A 17381-nucleotide genomic window follows, 5' to 3' on the forward strand; every position below is an offset into this window, starting at 1 on the left:
CAGCCATATGGTGACAGTTCTGTCACCAAAATTCTCCACAAGAGATTCACAACTATTTAAGCCTTTTTTTAATCTTGTTCTTTCAAGAGATACTTGAAAGAACTGCAGCCTGTTTATTTAATGGGAAAAGCCATGGCATTTGCATATTACTTTTCATACCATGATATGCCCCAATCTGAATTGGTCTAAAGGTAAGGGGTCTTCCAGTAAAATTTTTCAACGAACAGCCTTGAGATGTTAGCCAGACAAAAATGTCCCTGAAAGATTAGTAGCTGAAATACAAAACATGGGCCATGCTAACACTAAGTATCTTTTTGTGAGGATGACAGAATTCTGCAGATTATGGGATCTCCTAAAGGAGGCTTTTTTATCCACAGCAACCCTCCCTTCTATCAGTCTCCAGAGACCTGCATAGTCCAGAGATGATACCAAAACTCAGTCCATTAAACAGTTAAAAACAACAACAACAACAACAAAAACCACCCCACAAAAACTTAAAGCTGCCACCACCACCTTAAGCCTTCAGCTCCTTCAGGATGTGTAGCCCGAACTGGTTTTTATCTCAAAAGCATGAGGTCCAACAGGCAATTTTTAAGTACACTAGGAAGGACTCTTCTGTTGCACTGCGAAACGTCTAAAGACTGCACAACACCAGATGGAAGTGGGCATTATCATCTTCTATTTACAGGTAGGGCAACTAAGACAGATAAAATGCCCTACACACTTCTGCAATAGCAGCAAAGAACAGACCCTGGAACGATTCCTTCAATCTACTCTAAACACTGTGTCAGACAACCCTTTGTTTTCCCTGCCTGATGATTTTCTTCATTATGAAATGCTTTTCTTTTTATTCAGTTTCTATTATTTTTTAAGAAAATTAAGCAATTTCTCTAGATTTTTGTTTTTATGTTACCCGTATTGTTTCTGAGATCCTCTTGCAATTTGGAAAATAAACACCTTTCCAGGCTGCATTTATTCATTTCTGTTGAACAACCTTGACTTCTAAATGCTTCTTCTGTGAATAGAAAAAAAAGAGTCATTACTTGTGCCCTCCCTTAATGTCTACATTCACACATGTTGTTACACAGAACTTTTGCTGCTGATGTTTCTGGAAACTGTACTAATTGTCACTAAACCTGAGGGTCTGATTCAGGAAAACATGTCTAAAACAGGAAAAAAAAAAAAAAAAACCCAACAGTGCAACGTTAAAATACATAGTTAAACATTTGCCTAAATTCATAACCAAAAGAATATAAAAATTGGAAGTGTGATAAAACAGTAAAGGAGCAGTCATTGCATGAATCAATAATTTTCCTTACAAAATAAACTCTGAAGTCCTAACAAATTAAAAGACATTCTCCTTCACTTTGTAACAATCTTAAGGAGGGTCAAAGATTGGTCTTGCAGTCTCTGAGAGTCCTTTTAAGCGGTCACTCATTGTAAGCAATGTCAGAAACATCCCATCTTCCACGTTCCTCTGGTAGGACAAAAATCAGGTGATACAACAAAAAAGAAACTAAACAAAATGAAAACAATAAGACTCTTCTGCCCCAAACTAAGTCCCGTTTCTTTATAGAGCTTTTGGAAACCTTAATGGTTTAAAGCAGTGGGTAACAAACAGTGACCTCTGAACAGCGGGTTCTGGGATTTAGACATGTAAATAATTTTTTCTCTTCGAACTTGAAAATGGAGGCTACAGTTTGCTCTGCCGCCGCTCATGGGGTTTTGTCTGACGAGCCAGATGCAGCAGCTTTGAGTAAAATGGAAATATCGGTTGCCAGAAGCATAACTGTGAGCAAATCCCAGTAAGAGAGGTCTGTCGTCCCGTCGCAGGTCGCCAGCTCCTTCCTGTGCTTTGCCTAACGGCGGCGGCTGCTTCAGGGCTGCTGCTGCTACTGTGCCGAATCTCGAGCTGGCAATACGACTTGCAAGGTTCGTTCACGTGATTACAGGAGAGAGAAGCTTTAAAGTACACAGCCTGTTAAATTCCAGTAAGTTACTGCATATTTTAGAAGGAGCTTCTTACCACACAGTTCACAATTAGTATGCCCATTTCAGCATTAAAAAGGTACCTAGGAAAAGAAAATGTGTGTATAAGTACAAAAAATATCAGAACAGAGCACTTAGACTGAATAATTAATACCATTTCATGTTATGCAACCATATATTTTAATCATCAAAGATGACTAAGGCTACAAATTCATCTTTATTGACAAGGATGCATTTCTTAAGTCACCATTTAAAATGGATTTTTATGGCCAGTCTTAATAACCAAGAGGCAAAAATGTGTTGCAATTGCATGGACATGCCGAAGCTACGAGTTAAAGACTACTCTGTAACTGCCTAGGCAAAAAGGCAATAGAACTGTCATTGAGGCAAAACAAAGACAGAACTACCCTATTCTCTCTGTGTCTACCATCTTTAAATATGAGTAAAAGCTGCTAGTCTACAAGTTAGTCTAAAAAAACCAAGCTAACAAATTTCCCAGGCTCACAACACACTGCAAGTTATGGGTGGGTTTACATAACTAATGATCCTCATAGGTCCGCTCCAGAATGCTGATTTCAGCAGAAGCACCACCAGGAAACATGGTTTATACCAAAATGTGACATTTTCTCCCCTCGTCTTTACCAGTGAGGATACTTCTCTCTGCTTCACGTGGTTCTACTTCCTCTCAACTTTGCTCATGTTCTTACATAATTAATCACACTAACTGAAAAATATTTTAAACCAAATAATCCAGCTTTCCTTCAAGAGCTGTTTTCAGTAGCGCGCTTAACAGTTTAAGCAGAAATACAGCCCCAAACATCTTGCTATCTTGAGGCATGTAATAGTTATGCACAAGAATGAGCTTCGTGTGTCTTCCTATTCTACCGCAGTTGCACCATGAAGTTTACTTAACATCTCTTAAAAAAAAATAAAGTCCTATCACGACTGAGCAGTAAGTACAGTAGCTTTTTGTGTTTCTGCATTGGCATGAGGGAACGCTTTATATTCTTACAGCTTACCTATGTTTTCTGACCATAACTGTGGGAGCTGCAGAGGAAGCAGTTTCAGTCTGTTCTAGCTAAATGTCACACCCCAGATGGAGGTTGCTCCTCCTTCAGGGCTGCCAGTGAAGCTGCTCGTAGAGTCGCTCCCTTACCCAACTCAATCAGGGTGAAGCCGACTAATTTAAAGAGTAACTCAGCAAAGAGGCCAGGGATTGCACTCATGAGCAGCCCAGGGAATATAAATCCTGGTATCGAGAAAAGTGATGAGAAGCTTAGGGCAACATGAAAATTGTTCACAGATGCATTTGGAAGACAACATATTAGCAAGGATCAAATGAAATGTAATTATGTTTTGCTTTCGTATGACTGTTTCACAAATAGATTATTTTATATTTGAAAACAGACTAACTTCACTAAGGTAATGCCCAACTAGTAACGAGAATTTTACAAGGCTACTTAATCCAGCGTAAAGTGACTTGAGATCAGAATATGCCTCAGGATCATTTCCACAGCCATTATTTGAAAAGAACCAAAAAAAAAAATCCACTAAAAAGTCAATTCTTTAAACATTCTCAGAAGACTTTCTCCTGTGAAAGATCAAGAATATTAAGCAATAATAACTAAACTTCTGTGAAACAAAAGAGAAACTCCTATTTAATGGGTTTTGTACCTGAGCAGGATAGATTCCAAGTCATAATTGAAAGATTTATTTATTCAGAATTGAATACGTAAAACTCTTAAGAATGGTGTGAAAATACCTCACAGGCCTCAACTTTCTCCTTTTTTGTTTCCATCACTCACAATAAAAATACTCCATGGTGGTCTGTTTATTCCCAAATGGACCGACCAGGAAGAAATAAATTTACTTTTGCTTTCTTTTTTCCCTAAGTTATCCTACATATTGGTCCCTATTTGGACCAGGCACACTTTTATTTAGCAGTCTCTATACCTTATTCGCATCTGTCAACAAAAAATGCACATCGCAGTCACACACCAAGGCACAAGTCACAAAACTCAGAGAAAAAGTAAAAGAAATGATATTTATATGTCATTTCAATAGTCAGGGGAGAAGAAGTGTCCCAGTCCCTCTTTCTAAAAATAATGCTTCTTACAGGTGTCATCTCTGTATTTCACTGGAGTTATCAAAAGAAAAAAAGTTGTCATTTATGGAAGTTGCTTCCTGCTATTGGAATAAAACGATCTGCTTTAAATCACGGTTCAGATCGCCTATACCTTTCTTCCATGAAAATCACTCTTACATGTAGGGAAATGGGAAAAAACAGTTATATTAACCCACCGCCAACCTATCCGATCTACACAAATAACGCATATAAACCCTCTTATGGTCATCTCTTCCTAATAAAAATGGGTTGGAAGTATTTACTCAGTCTTATAAAAGCAGAATGAAAAAGAACGACACCAGCTACTCCTGTCACCCGTAGCAATGATGAGCTGATAAATAACCTCACCATATTGTCTTGTCAGGCATATCTAATAGAGATGAAGAAGTCACTAATTAGGGCATTAATTCCACACTGCACTGCAGTTGCAATGCAACCTCCCTTTCATTGACAGGTGCAATACGTGGGTGCAAATTTCTTGGCATCAGCAATCTGCTCTTTTGCATTTACATTGCTAAGCAACATCATTACTTTGATTGACTTATGTACAGTACTACACTTTCACCTCTTAGGTACAGGAAGAAAAGATTGATTCCGATTTCAGTGCCCCAGTTTTACATAGACGTAGTTCCAATGAATTAAGTGCACTTACTCCTAATTTACAGTCATGGAAGAAAAATAATTTTCTTGATTACCCTCCTATTTAGAAAGCTCTAACTCTTTTGAATAAAATAAAGTTACAGTGGTCTAGAACTCGCATGACAGTTAGGGGCATAGTTACATGTATTTTTCCACAAGAAGATGGCAGCTGTCCTCAAAGTGTAATGCGAGTTAACTAGGAGAAGGTGATTGACTGATGCTGAGGTTAATTGCTTGTTGGCATGCTAGAAAGCCTATGCTAACAAGTGCTGCTTATAACTAACAAGTGCCAATTATTTCTTTATATTCTGGTACATATTATATTACGCTAGGCACTATCCAAACATCCAGAAAGATCCGGGCATCCCTGCCCTGATCTGATGAGTTAATGATTTAAGAAAACCATGCTAGCTACTGACAAAAATGACTCAGTGCATGTCGCTTATCGCAGATGTACAATTCTTCATACAATATGATAACACAAAAAGCCTTTGGTAAAGTTACCAATGCACTGAACATATATTCATGATGAAAGTGTTCAGATTGGGGCATATCATGGTATGAAAAGTGATGATTAGAGTTCTCTTATTGTAAACTTTGTTTTTTCTGTTGCTGGCCAAAAGCTTACCCTAGCAGATACTGCTTATTATATTATTATTATTAGAAGCCAGTGCAATCTATAAAAGTGTTGATGTTTTAATTCTGATTCTGCATCTGCATGTGGAAAAAAAACGTTTTCTATATATAATTGGTGACCAAGCGTACCTATGAGCCTGACAAAGCTTCCCGCCTAATACGTAGATTATTATGTAAAAATATTGCCTAATATTTGTGTAATGCATTCACCTGGCTTGAAAATATGCTGACAGAACTAGAATGCATAACATCATCCATTGTTAAATTGATATTAAATTCATAATTTTGTTCCTGAAGCATCAGTAAATACCAATTTTAATTGCATTAATAAAATGTGAATTATGAAAGTAGGATTGTACTGACTAATACAGATTTTCACTATGATAATAATGATTTAAAATAAGATTAAATAGTAAGAGCTCCTAAAGAAAGAGGAAGTTAATGTACCGAAAATAATAGTGCAAAGCCAGCCTGCCCCCCCACCTTAGAGAAGTCATCTCCCTCGTATCAGTTGGAATAAAGCAAGCAAAATTGACCTGAGTAGGGAACCTACCGGGCTTTCAGGCTTTCTTTGCCAGAAATCTTCCAGTGCTTGCTAAAACTGCCTGCCTTATCTGTTGCACCTTGTATAATTTCGTAATAAACATACGTAACGGCATCACGACATAGTATGAAAGTTGAAAGCCTTTGGAAATACATCAGATGTGAAAGCTGGCAATTATGACGCCCTCTTTCCCTTTTCTGACTGTGAAGACATAGAATGTGTCAAATATGTTGGTAGTCTGTTGAAAAAGGTAAAAAGTGCCTAAGCTACGGTTTGATCTCTCCTAGTCCTGCGGTGCAGAGGGTATTTCAGCGTACCGCTATCCCAAGAATTCAAAATACCGCAACAAAACGTGTCTAACCGTACAGCTCGTTCGGTAGGCACGGGCGGCCGGAACAGGGTTGGGTGAGGCAACCATAAAAATGAAAAAACCTAAGAAAATCTAAAAATGTTAAAATTGTGTTTCCGAATATTGCATCGGTATTCCTAGACTGTTTTAGAATAGATATGTACAATTCTGTAGCCATCAAACACTTAATAAAAGATAGCTCCTCTAGGCAATTTGCAAACTATAGTTTCATCTAGATATATGTCAGTGTAAATCAGGAACCTTCAGTTCTCAGTTTTTCTAAACAAGCATGCCATAATCTTTCGTAGCCCTGTTTCCTTCAGACCCTCATAAATCTACCACATTGCTCTGTCTCCTCAGAATGCAGTCAAATTCACAAATATTTTAAAGGTATAGTGAAATACCCAGATAGAAAGTCTATCATCCTAGCAGGAGTTAGTAATTTCCTTCACCTGCAGTATATATTTCATTTTAACACATCTTTAATAGACACCAACTAATCATGTTTAAAGGCTACCTCTTTATTATTGCCCTTTATCCATAAACTGCTCTTTTCGCTGACCTTAATATATAAGGTGAAGATAGGCAATTGTTCCATATAAATGCTTACATATATGATTTTGATTTTAGGATATGTAACGTAGAAGTACTTTGGCTGGACATAGCTAATATTTTCTTAATTTTCAAGTACCATTGTTGAATATACGTGGTTTTGTTCTAAACCACCTAATACTCTCAGAAATACCAATGACCTAAAATTCAGAGCCTTCATTTTTTTTCTATATCCTCTATGTTATAAAAGAATAAAAACATAAAGACATTTATAATTTCAGATCTTTTAAGAATAAAACACTACATGAAATTTGTAATATAAAAATTCCCTTTTCCTGGAATTACAGTTTTGTATTTATTGAATGCGTTCACAGGCTCCCTTAGGATGTGAAATGTATGGAAATATATGTGCATTACTAAAGAAAGAACTAAATTTATTCTTTCCCCACATCATGCTCTTCTTTGCAGTAGAGGTTTTTAATTCAACACAGAGCTAGAATGAGATGGAGCCAATTTCCTGGTCTATATGTGTGACAAATGCTAAAAGTGGCACAAGATTAACAAATTAGTTGATGTATATATCTTTAAAGATTTTTTGACTACGTCCCAAATCAAAATGCATGCTTTATTTGAAATGAAGATTTCTTTAGAGTTAAGTATTAAACAGGAATCTTATATATTCCTGTAATTTTAAGATGGAATGATGGCACGCATGACAACTAAAGAAAAGCAATCTGAAAAACATTGTATAAGAAGGCTTTTATGGCACATCACTCTAACGATAACAACTTTTAGTGCTATAAATTGTGTATTTAGTGATTAAATCTGATATTTTAATGAGAAATTTGCTGTGGAAAAGTTAATTGTTTCAGTGCACAAGTGTTTCTTTTGTACATGAATATTGACAACGTATTAACTCCCAAAATATGAAATTCTTTCTTGTTAAGCCATGTGTCAGATATAGAAGCTTTTTTTTAAAGTGAGTATGGAGGGATCTACATTATAGACATGTGTGTCATTATAGAAAGGTTTCTTTATGATGGTTTGAAATAAAAAGTATGGAACTTGACCTTTTTAGCTGACATAGTAATCACCTACTTGATGTAATCCAGATATCTAACACCAAACAATAAAAACATCTGTGACAACAAAACCATGTAAAGCTTGTGGAATTATTTAATTTAAAAAAAATATAAAAAACAACAACAAAAAAAACACGATAGCAATATTTAATAATCAGATAAGCCGGGATTGGTTCTTCTTACACAAAAAGTTTTGCGCTTTGCAAATGCTAGTTTTAAAGGGCTATTAACTTAGATGTGAAAGCTTTTTAAGCTCTCATGCATATGTTTTGGAGTTACCTCATACATTCTGCTTTTAGGACCTTGTCATAGTCCACCTGTTTTGCTTTTGCTTAAATTACATCAAAATAAAAGCTTTCTTTAGAGAAAAAAAAAAAAAAAAACAAAACCCCTACATTTCTACTGACTGTATCCAAACATGATAATATGCTTAAAATTCAAGAGGAGCCATATTCAGGTTGCATGTCTCAGTCACCCAATCTCCCTTTCACATATCTGTTCATGTTGACAGACTATGTCATAATACATCAACAGAAAGATCAGCATAGAAGAACAAAAATTCATCGCCTGACAGCAAGAGGAAAACTGATTTCTACTATTAAATTAGCAAAAATATACCAATACTTCACTACCAATAAGGACACCACGGCTAAAAGCGTTCACCGTATTATAATTCTGAATGAGCATTGGGAATTTTTTGTTTCAATAATCTTTAGACACTAAAAAGGGGGGGAAGAGGGTGGACTCAAGGATGTCTATATCTTTACAAGCAAAGAATTGATCTCTGCCAAACCGCGCCATTCCATTTTGGTTCTGTTAATGTTTTACATATTAGTTCTAAATATTCATTTAATTAGAGAGCACTGAGTACTGCTTTTGTAGTATTCAATTCTGACAGTGGCTTTTTCTTACGAGGTCAAGGAGACATGGAAAATGCTCTATATCAATAGAGTGCATCAGCTTCTTTTTATCTGAGAATTTCTACTCATGTAAAAAGTATTCTGACTCTCTCATTGCTAGATATAATTTTAATATACTATATTGAGCAGTGGTGTTTCACTAGGAATTTAACAATACCTGGAATAAATAATGTCTTTTGCAGCCTGGGGCAACATCTGCCACTTATGCATTAATTCTGCCCCTGTTTGAACACTCTACAACATATGCACTTCTCTTTTGTCTGTTATCCTAGAGTTGTGTTATTCCCAAATATTGACATCATCTACTTTTATCAGCGCTAACTGCTCTGAAGCTTCCTAGTCTCATGCTCAGCTCTATTTCTTTCTATTGATTATCTTCCTCACTCCAGCAGGTAGCGAGCCAGCGAGGCTGTCCTGAGAAATAGCTTCCAATGACTTTATACGCACAATTTACACGGAATTGTTTAAAGAAGATATTAGCCTCAATACAAATCAGTGAACCTCATTTAGTCAATACTGCACAATTCAGCTGTTGGCACCCTGTCACATGTTAGTCTTTAAAGTCAACTACCATACCCAATCTGCACATTAGCCATAGTATTTAGTTTCATATTAAAATGAGGCTAGTTTTTCACTTTTCTTTTTGAAATCTATTCAATATACTTTTTACATCACCTCATTGAACCATATGATAGTAATATAATTTTAAGTATAAAAACCTGAGATTAAATGCTTGATTTTTGACAGTGTCCTTAAATATAATAAATTCAAAGGGAAATACTGTTAAGTTAAAATGGAGTGTTTTTCATTAAGTCCAATCAAATGGTAGACAACAAAGGATCTTTTATTTGAGAATATGAAGTGAAAATGAAAACCAGAAAACCTTTACTAAGAAAAGGTCTAGCTAAATTATGTTGGAAGGAGGTCTCCAGATTGAACCTGGGTGTTTCTTTTTGCAAAAATGAATTAAACTAAGATGCACTATGGGAGAATAACTTACAAAGAAGGAAAAGCTAGTGCTTTATAAAGATGAAAACAGGGCCTAAATACAGTTAAGTTAGAATAAAAACTACAAAGAAAGATCAAATATTAAAAAAAAAAAAAACACCCTTACTGTAACACCTAAACTATTCTTTTATCATCAGGACAAGGAAATTTGGGGGAATTTTTTTTACCCCTTTTGCATTCCACAGCAGGGCTCTAAAACCCTAGTTGAACATTTATACGAAAATAATCTTTTACTTTTAGCCTACCAGACTATGATCTAAACCATGATTTAGACTACATCTAAAAGATAGAAGAAAAACAAAGTATATGTGCTTATCCCTGAATCTGTTACTCGAGGACCAAGATAGCTTTTCCGTTGTTTTCAATCTGCATTAGATTCACATGCTGTAGTGTATTTAGCACATCCATGATGTTTATACTAAAATTTCCGCGTTCATCCTTTGGCAGCAGGATAAAAATAGGTATTTTTCCTAATTTTTGCAAGAAAAATACGTGGGTTTGCTGTATTTGGCAAAGAAATGTTTAAAATGCATAGACAACCTGCAAGGATTCATGGCTATTATCTTTTGCAGGAGGCAAAGAAAAGAGGTCTGGCAGTATAAAGACCAAAAAAAAAAAAAAAAAATACCAAAACCCCAAAAAGACAACAAAACAGAAATCCCTGCTTTATAATACGTGCTTGATAGTTTCGAAAATGCAAAAGGAAAAATGCAGAATCCTTTTTAAGGATTCTTTTCGGGACTTACCGGGGCACATCTAAATGCTTTTGAGGGAAGGTAAAAACTATGCAACTAGTTAGCCGCTGGCAAGATCGATATTGGGCAATAGGCTCTATTCTAAATGCTGTTAATTTGAATACAAAAATAGAAGCGTTTTGCATGACCTCTGCTCCCCTGCTCTTTTCCCTTTAAAGCTCAGTGAGTGGTAGCTGAGGTTCCGAACCCCAGGTAGGAGAGAGATGCTGAAAGATGACCAGTCTGGCCTTCCTAACACAGCTCCGTATGCGCGCGCACACACTCTCTCGCACTCGCATACACACATTTATCGCAACCTGACGCTCACAGAAAAGCCTTTTCCCTTCTCTAAGCTTCTACGGAGAACATCAGAAACCAAAGGGAAAAAACAAAACAAAACAAAACAAAACAAAACAAAAAACAAAACCCAACCCAGAGTGAGGACAGAAATAGCTGCACATTCAGGCAGCAAAAAGGCAGGTGTGGTACGGGAATCCCCCGTGTTTGTGGCCGCTGCTCTGCGTCTGCTGTTGAAGGATTTGAGGGCTATTTTCCATGGGCCTAAATATGTTTAGCATGAGCGCGCTTGGGAAGAGAAATCTTCCAGATACTGTTCGGTCTCTTTACTTGGGTAGATCTGCTTATTTAAAAATTAAAAAAAAAAAAAGTTACGCTGTCCTTCAGCTGCTGTCTTCTGTGCGTGTACCCACCCACTAACTATTATTCTCTTCCAATTACATTAGTAATTACTAAAGTAGATGCAAATTCTTTTACTTATTTGTTGTATAAATTACACCTTGGGAAATCTTACAAAATTTTTATATGCATTCAGGACTTTAATATGTTATACCAGTTCCCCTGTAACATTTCCTGTGAAAGACAGTACAAACCAATACGTGAGTACTTCAGTCATGTCTTATAAGGACTGATAGATAGAATCGCACTTGGAAACATAGCCAATTCAACTAAAAATCCTGGTCCTTTAAAGCTAACTCTGTGTTATATACTAATATGTAATAAATATCCCGCATAAGCAAGTGTAGTGAAATAGTAAATAAGCACACAATGAGCAATACAGCATTTTTAGGAAGATACAGCATGGACAGTAAAACAACATATGCATTCTTACAGTTTACAAAGTCAGGTTTATATAGCTGTTTTCATAAAGAATTAAAAATGCCTTTAATTATTATTACCTGTCTTTTCCTTCATTGTGACAGGAGAAAAAAAAAAAAAAAGAACACAAAATTTCTTACCATTGTTCATCCTACTTATGCTTATTATTAGACATACGTGGATTTACTATGTGCTTAAGTGAAGCTATACCGGTCACCTTTTCCATACTATCTTAAAACGGTAACTGGGCTTGAAAAAAAACCCTAGGAAGTAGATTAGTACTATTTAATAATTAGGAGAAACGACAACTTTTCTACTTGAAACTCGACAGTATTTGTAGCCTAAACATATGTATTATTTCATTTTTGTAATGCAGATATTTATACTTTCAGATCTCAGGATTTCTTTAAAATAGGTCCTCACTACAGACAAAGGTGCACATGAATAATTTACAGTCAAGTTTCCTTAGCTATTTATGTTGAGAATATACTATTAAAAATACCTAACGGGAAAAAAAGGTTAATAAAATAACATTGTCTTCCCCCCAAAAGCACCATTATGAAAATATGATTGTGTTATTTATCAGTAGACATTGTTAGTTTCTCTGCTTGATTAGCTTTTGATTAATGCTCATAAATTTAAATTCAGACATACTTAGCCTCTTTGATTTTTAGACAGATGTCAGTCAGCATTAGTGTATCAATTTTTCATCAGAAAATAGAAATGCATGTTAAAACCACGTTAACAAACGTGGAGTCTCTACATGGGACCATATTATCAAATGCTAATTATATCCTTAAGATAAGCATTAACTAAAAAAAGATAAATATCAAACGGTTTACAGCACATGTGAATCTCAGCTGGACAGAAAACTGCCCCCTTTGCTCCCCGCTTTCCTTCTTCGGCCCCACAGGTGTTTATGCAGTACATGGAAATATTATAACACTATTAAAGATACTTTAATTAAAGATATTCTCCTGGCATGATTAGTTGGGATAAATCTGTCAGCATAACTATCCAGGAAGCAGCGGTTGCATGCCAGTTTATGTTGTATAGTTTTAAAAACAAGTAAGGTCCAACGCTGCAGCCCACCGAAGTCACTTGTAGTTAGCAAGTGTGCTTTCAAGGAAACTTTTAGATATACGCCGCTCCAGGTCCTTTGAGCCATGTTAAAGGGATCACAGCCCCACAAATCAGGCCTCCTAATAAGACTACCTTTTGGGGTTTAAAGTTAAGTGGCAAACCAGACGCACCGTTTCATTGGAATCCTAAAGATAATTCTAAAACGATGCTCAGCTGGTGTAATATGTTATCTTGTGTTCACAAGATGAAGCGGAATTTAAATTTGAAAAAGGGGAAAAGATTTTGAAGAGTTTTGCGGAAGGCCTATTTAGCTTCCACCTAATGTAAAAATTAGTCTGGGCTGTCTTCTCACTTCATCAGTCCTTGAATCGAAATTCCAAATCAGAATCTATTATTTTCTTACCTGCGTTAAGCGGCGTTAAGTAGAGTGAAAGGCTTTTATTTATGTTGAGGAACCAATCCTACAGTTTTCACACCGGAAAAACACCCTTTGGAGTCGATAGCAATTTACGTAATTTATCTTAGTATGTACAAAGCTTAAAGGCTGTAAGCCACAATGTAAATTCAGTATTTAACCTATTCCTACAAGAAGAAAAACCTTTCGCTTTTCAGCGTTACTGAATACCTTTCCTTATATTAGATTTCCCTGTGTTTCGGAAGCGCACCTTGCAGTGTCAGTGTTCCCTCTCTCCCTCTTTCTCCCCCTACCTCTCGCCTATACCGGTTTGATTTTAAATTTGCCGGACCCTACTTAGTTTATAAATAACCTTAAACTGTTGAACTGTTCGCTAGTTTATTTGAACAGGAGACAGTGTTATTGAAGCAAATCTAGTTAACAGGATAATTAGCTTTTGCAATATTCCTCGGAAGGCTGGAAACCAACAGTTCATCACTGCGCTATACAAATAACAGAGTGTAATTGTTAAGCCTATGCTTAAGAGTGGGTCTATCAAAACTGACTGGTCGCATTACCAGCAAAGATACTGTTTTCAAAAAGTATCCAAGGGCCACCGAAAACTGATTAATGCACTACAAGTGGAAGAATGAAAATATTTTCCAATAGTAACCCACTGTAAAATCGTAGGCTACTGCTGGTGTTGAAAAGATGGGGCTGGAACCAAGAAAATCCTTTTTCTTGCTTCCACAAAAGGCTTTGGGCCTAATTATTTTTAAGTATAATCCAGCCAACATCTTCTCATGCTTAGCTGCACTGAGTGACACTATTTGTGATGCCCAGTCTGCTGAAACTGAGCAGGTTGCTGTCAGTTTAAAAATGACTATAATAAAAGTGACCATGAAGATGGATCTTGTGATTTTGCGTTTCTAATCAGTCATCTGTGAAGAACACTTTTGCTTTGATTCAGCAGACTGGTGACAGCCATGATTGATAGTGCATGAGGATGAAAAAAGGTTATTAACTGTCTTCCTATTAAACTCAATGTATTACCCCTCTAGGTGCATCTCATACTTTAACTTAAAGTACTTACTCAGGTAAGGTCAAGAATGAACTCTATAAACACAGTATCCATCCTGTTGTAGATGAACCGGGAACTCTCATGTTAAATTTTGAAAGTTCAGCATTAAAGCATACCTGAATCCTGCTGCCTTAATTACTGTGCCAAACCCCCAAACCGCACAGAGCTTTGTATGCATCTAAATATATAGCTACACACACATATTTTGGGGTGGAAAAGGGACAGATCAGTTGTTTCTGTGTGTCTGTGCATAGACGCACACACATATGTTCCATGTATTGCAAGAGACCCAAAATAAAAGTTTGAATAATGTTACGTTAACAAAAGAAACGTGGAACGGGGATATGAAGTGTCTGGGGGGCTGAAGTATAAATCTTACACAGAAAACAGCATTTCACCTGCCGGTAGTTAACTTCATTATTAACTGGATCAGGTGCAATTTTAATAATTCATGAAGACTTCCTATTAAAAGCAACTCCAAATGTTTTAGCATAAATGTAAAAATATCTATTTGTTGCCTTACAGCATGTTTTAGGTTTAGTTTTTATTTAATTCTTTCTACTGACAATTATCAATCAATACTCACAACTATCTACTGAAAAAGAAAGGAAAATGGCACACGTATTCAGTTTTAAAATTATTATTTGGTGGAAATACTGATTCCTAGGGTACTGCTAATTTCTAACGATGTCTCTGTGAAAAGATAATTTTAACAGAGTGTAAAGATAAAATAGTGGAATATGTTTCCTGTGTTCGTTGTTATTACTGACGCCAGAAAGTAACTGAAAAGGGAAAGTCGTCCACATTGTGCAGGCAGGTTAGCATCTTTTTAGGTTCACGAGTTTATTTTGGGAGTAAGTATTAGAAAATCCTGTGATGACCTTTTTAGAATTAGGTGTTTCACAAACAATTCTTCATAAGCAATAGCATTTTAGATTTTTTAATTGATTTTATCTTTAGGATCAAATTTCAGATGCTCTTTGAATTTGTTTATGCATATCTTACATTACAATCATTTTCTGTTAAAAATAAGCAGACCATAGGACCAAAAATCCTGTGTCTCTAACGACAGCGCGCACACTGTCATCTGAAGGAATGCACATACACACTTGTTTAAAATAAGCTCTTTCCACATCATATACAAGATCTCTCCCAAAATACATATATTCCATATTTGTCTTTCAGAGCATTAAAAACATGCTCTTAAATTTAGTTTTGCGATAGTCTTTCATTTCCTCTTTTAAATTATATAAAAATATTTCTGCACTCATTAAAATCATTTCAGAGGGAAGCAAGAATATTATTCCAAGCTAGATCACTTTGGAGAAAGAAGGAGAAAGTATACCTCTATCTTGACTATACTGTCACACGTAAAGTCTGCAACATAAGTGTGTATTTTAATTTTTTCAAGGTGTTGTTGAATTTCAGTAGTTGCTTTTATTTTTAAACAAAATTTTTAAAAAGCATTTGTAGTGGGTTAAAATGAATTCAGAATAAATATAATCTACCTAGTATGATGATGCTATCTCACAAGAAATGTTAAACAATCCTCTGGTAAGATCTTTATTTCTGGAAAGTGTGTGCCTTTCAGGTGAGGACTGGGGAATAGGCACCAATTTTCCCTTCAGTAACATTTCTGCTTTATAATAAATTGCAATCCTGTTGTAGCCCCGTGTGGATTTACAACTGGCAGGCTTTCTCTCTGACAATTTGGGGTCACTGTGGATATAGGTGAGCAATAATTTCAGGGGTGATGGAGATATTGACAGAATTTAACAGTCTAAGTTCCTGGGCAAATATTTGTAAAATGTACACTTCTACATTGGGTTTTAGTTAATAAGCCTTTTGGATGATATTGTTTGCCTTGTTTGTGGGTTGTATTGTGTCTGAAACTATCTCAAATATTCGTTTCCATTTGTGCCCATGTCGGTACTGCGAAACGTTTAAAGCAAAAGCTATCATTCCTCCCTGAAGCATATTTAAGCAAAGCAGAAAGTTATAGCTATTAGAGGCTTAGTTCAAAAAGCATATAGTGTGCTTTTAGCAAACCGGATTCATATGAGCCAGGTGACAGCATTTGCTCTGGGCAGCCTTATAGGTGCCCCAAACAGGTAAAGCCATTTTATCAGACCTCACACCAAACGGCGGCGCTGACAGTAGCGAGACTTTCTGACAATGGGCCGGAGCTACGGTTACTCACTCAAGAAGGGACTGGCAGTATCGGGCCCCTTCTGTTCGCTTCGGATGTGTCACCTATAGAGAAAAAGTGAATCTAAACATAACTTCAGCCATATGTAAAACAGTGAAAATGTTTCGGTCAGCATGGATGAAATTAATAAATGAGACTTCTTCCCCCAGCTTCTTGAAAAGAATTGTCACACGACCAAAACAGAAGAACCCAAATAATGAAACAAAGGACAGGGTACGGCCATTTAACCTGGAACAATGATTTCCTCGGGTTAAGGTTTATTTAAAACCCAGAGCAGGCCCGAAACGTCAACTCTCGTGGTACCCTTTGAAATGCTCTTTTATTCCAGCGCTCGCGACGCACACGAAAAGCAAATCCTGCAATAAACTGCAGGCTAAGTGCATGTGGCCCAACCAGGACCATACAAAGGCGACACACACAGCATGTGTCACAGCCAGCAGCACATGAGTGACTTCGCCAGGGGGGATCCCTCATCTAGATCCTACTCCAGACAGTCAGGGCACAATAAGGGAAAAAGCCAAAGAAAAAGAAGGGGGGGGGGGGGGGGAGCGGAGTAAGTAAAAAGCGGAGTAAGAACAACCAGACCTCAAACCCCACCTTCTGTGTCCCGTGTGTCCGTCCCCCCCGTCCCCCCCCCCCCCGACAAACGAGGGCAGGTAGACCCGCTGGGAAAGCTGACCTCCTCCCCGCGCAGGGCACGCAGCGCGGATGGGAATCTGCGCCCTCCAGCGCGGAGCTGCGCGGAGCCCTCGCACCTGCCGGGCCCGCGGGAGAGGACGACATCCCCCCCCCCCCCGTTCCCCGGGCGCTGCCTGCCCCGGGCCGCCCCCGCCGCAGGCGGAGCTGCTCCTCCGCGCCGGGCGGCGGGATGCCCCGCGGGAGCGCAGCACTGCCCGCGCGGGGTCCCGGGTTGGCGTAGC

At 37.3% G+C, this 17381-nt stretch overlaps 1 long non-coding RNA gene across 1 annotated transcript; it reads right to left on the bottom strand.

Moving 5' to 3' along the window:
* Positions 1–930: 930 nt before the first annotated feature.
* On the bottom strand, positions 931–16476 carry LOC309686659. Its single transcript, XR_014270557.1, has 3 exons — positions 16453–16476; positions 2027–2072; positions 931–1015 (listed from the first exon to the last, which is right to left on the bottom strand). It is a non-coding gene; the product is annotated as an uncharacterized lncRNA (long non-coding RNA).
* Positions 16477–17381: the final 905 nt, after the last annotated feature.

The sequence above is a fragment of the Vanellus vanellus genome (genome assembly GCF_965231255.1).
Source record: "Vanellus vanellus genome assembly, chromosome: 2".
In the NCBI taxonomy this organism is placed as follows: Eukaryota; Metazoa; Chordata; class Aves; order Charadriiformes; family Charadriidae; genus Vanellus; species Vanellus vanellus.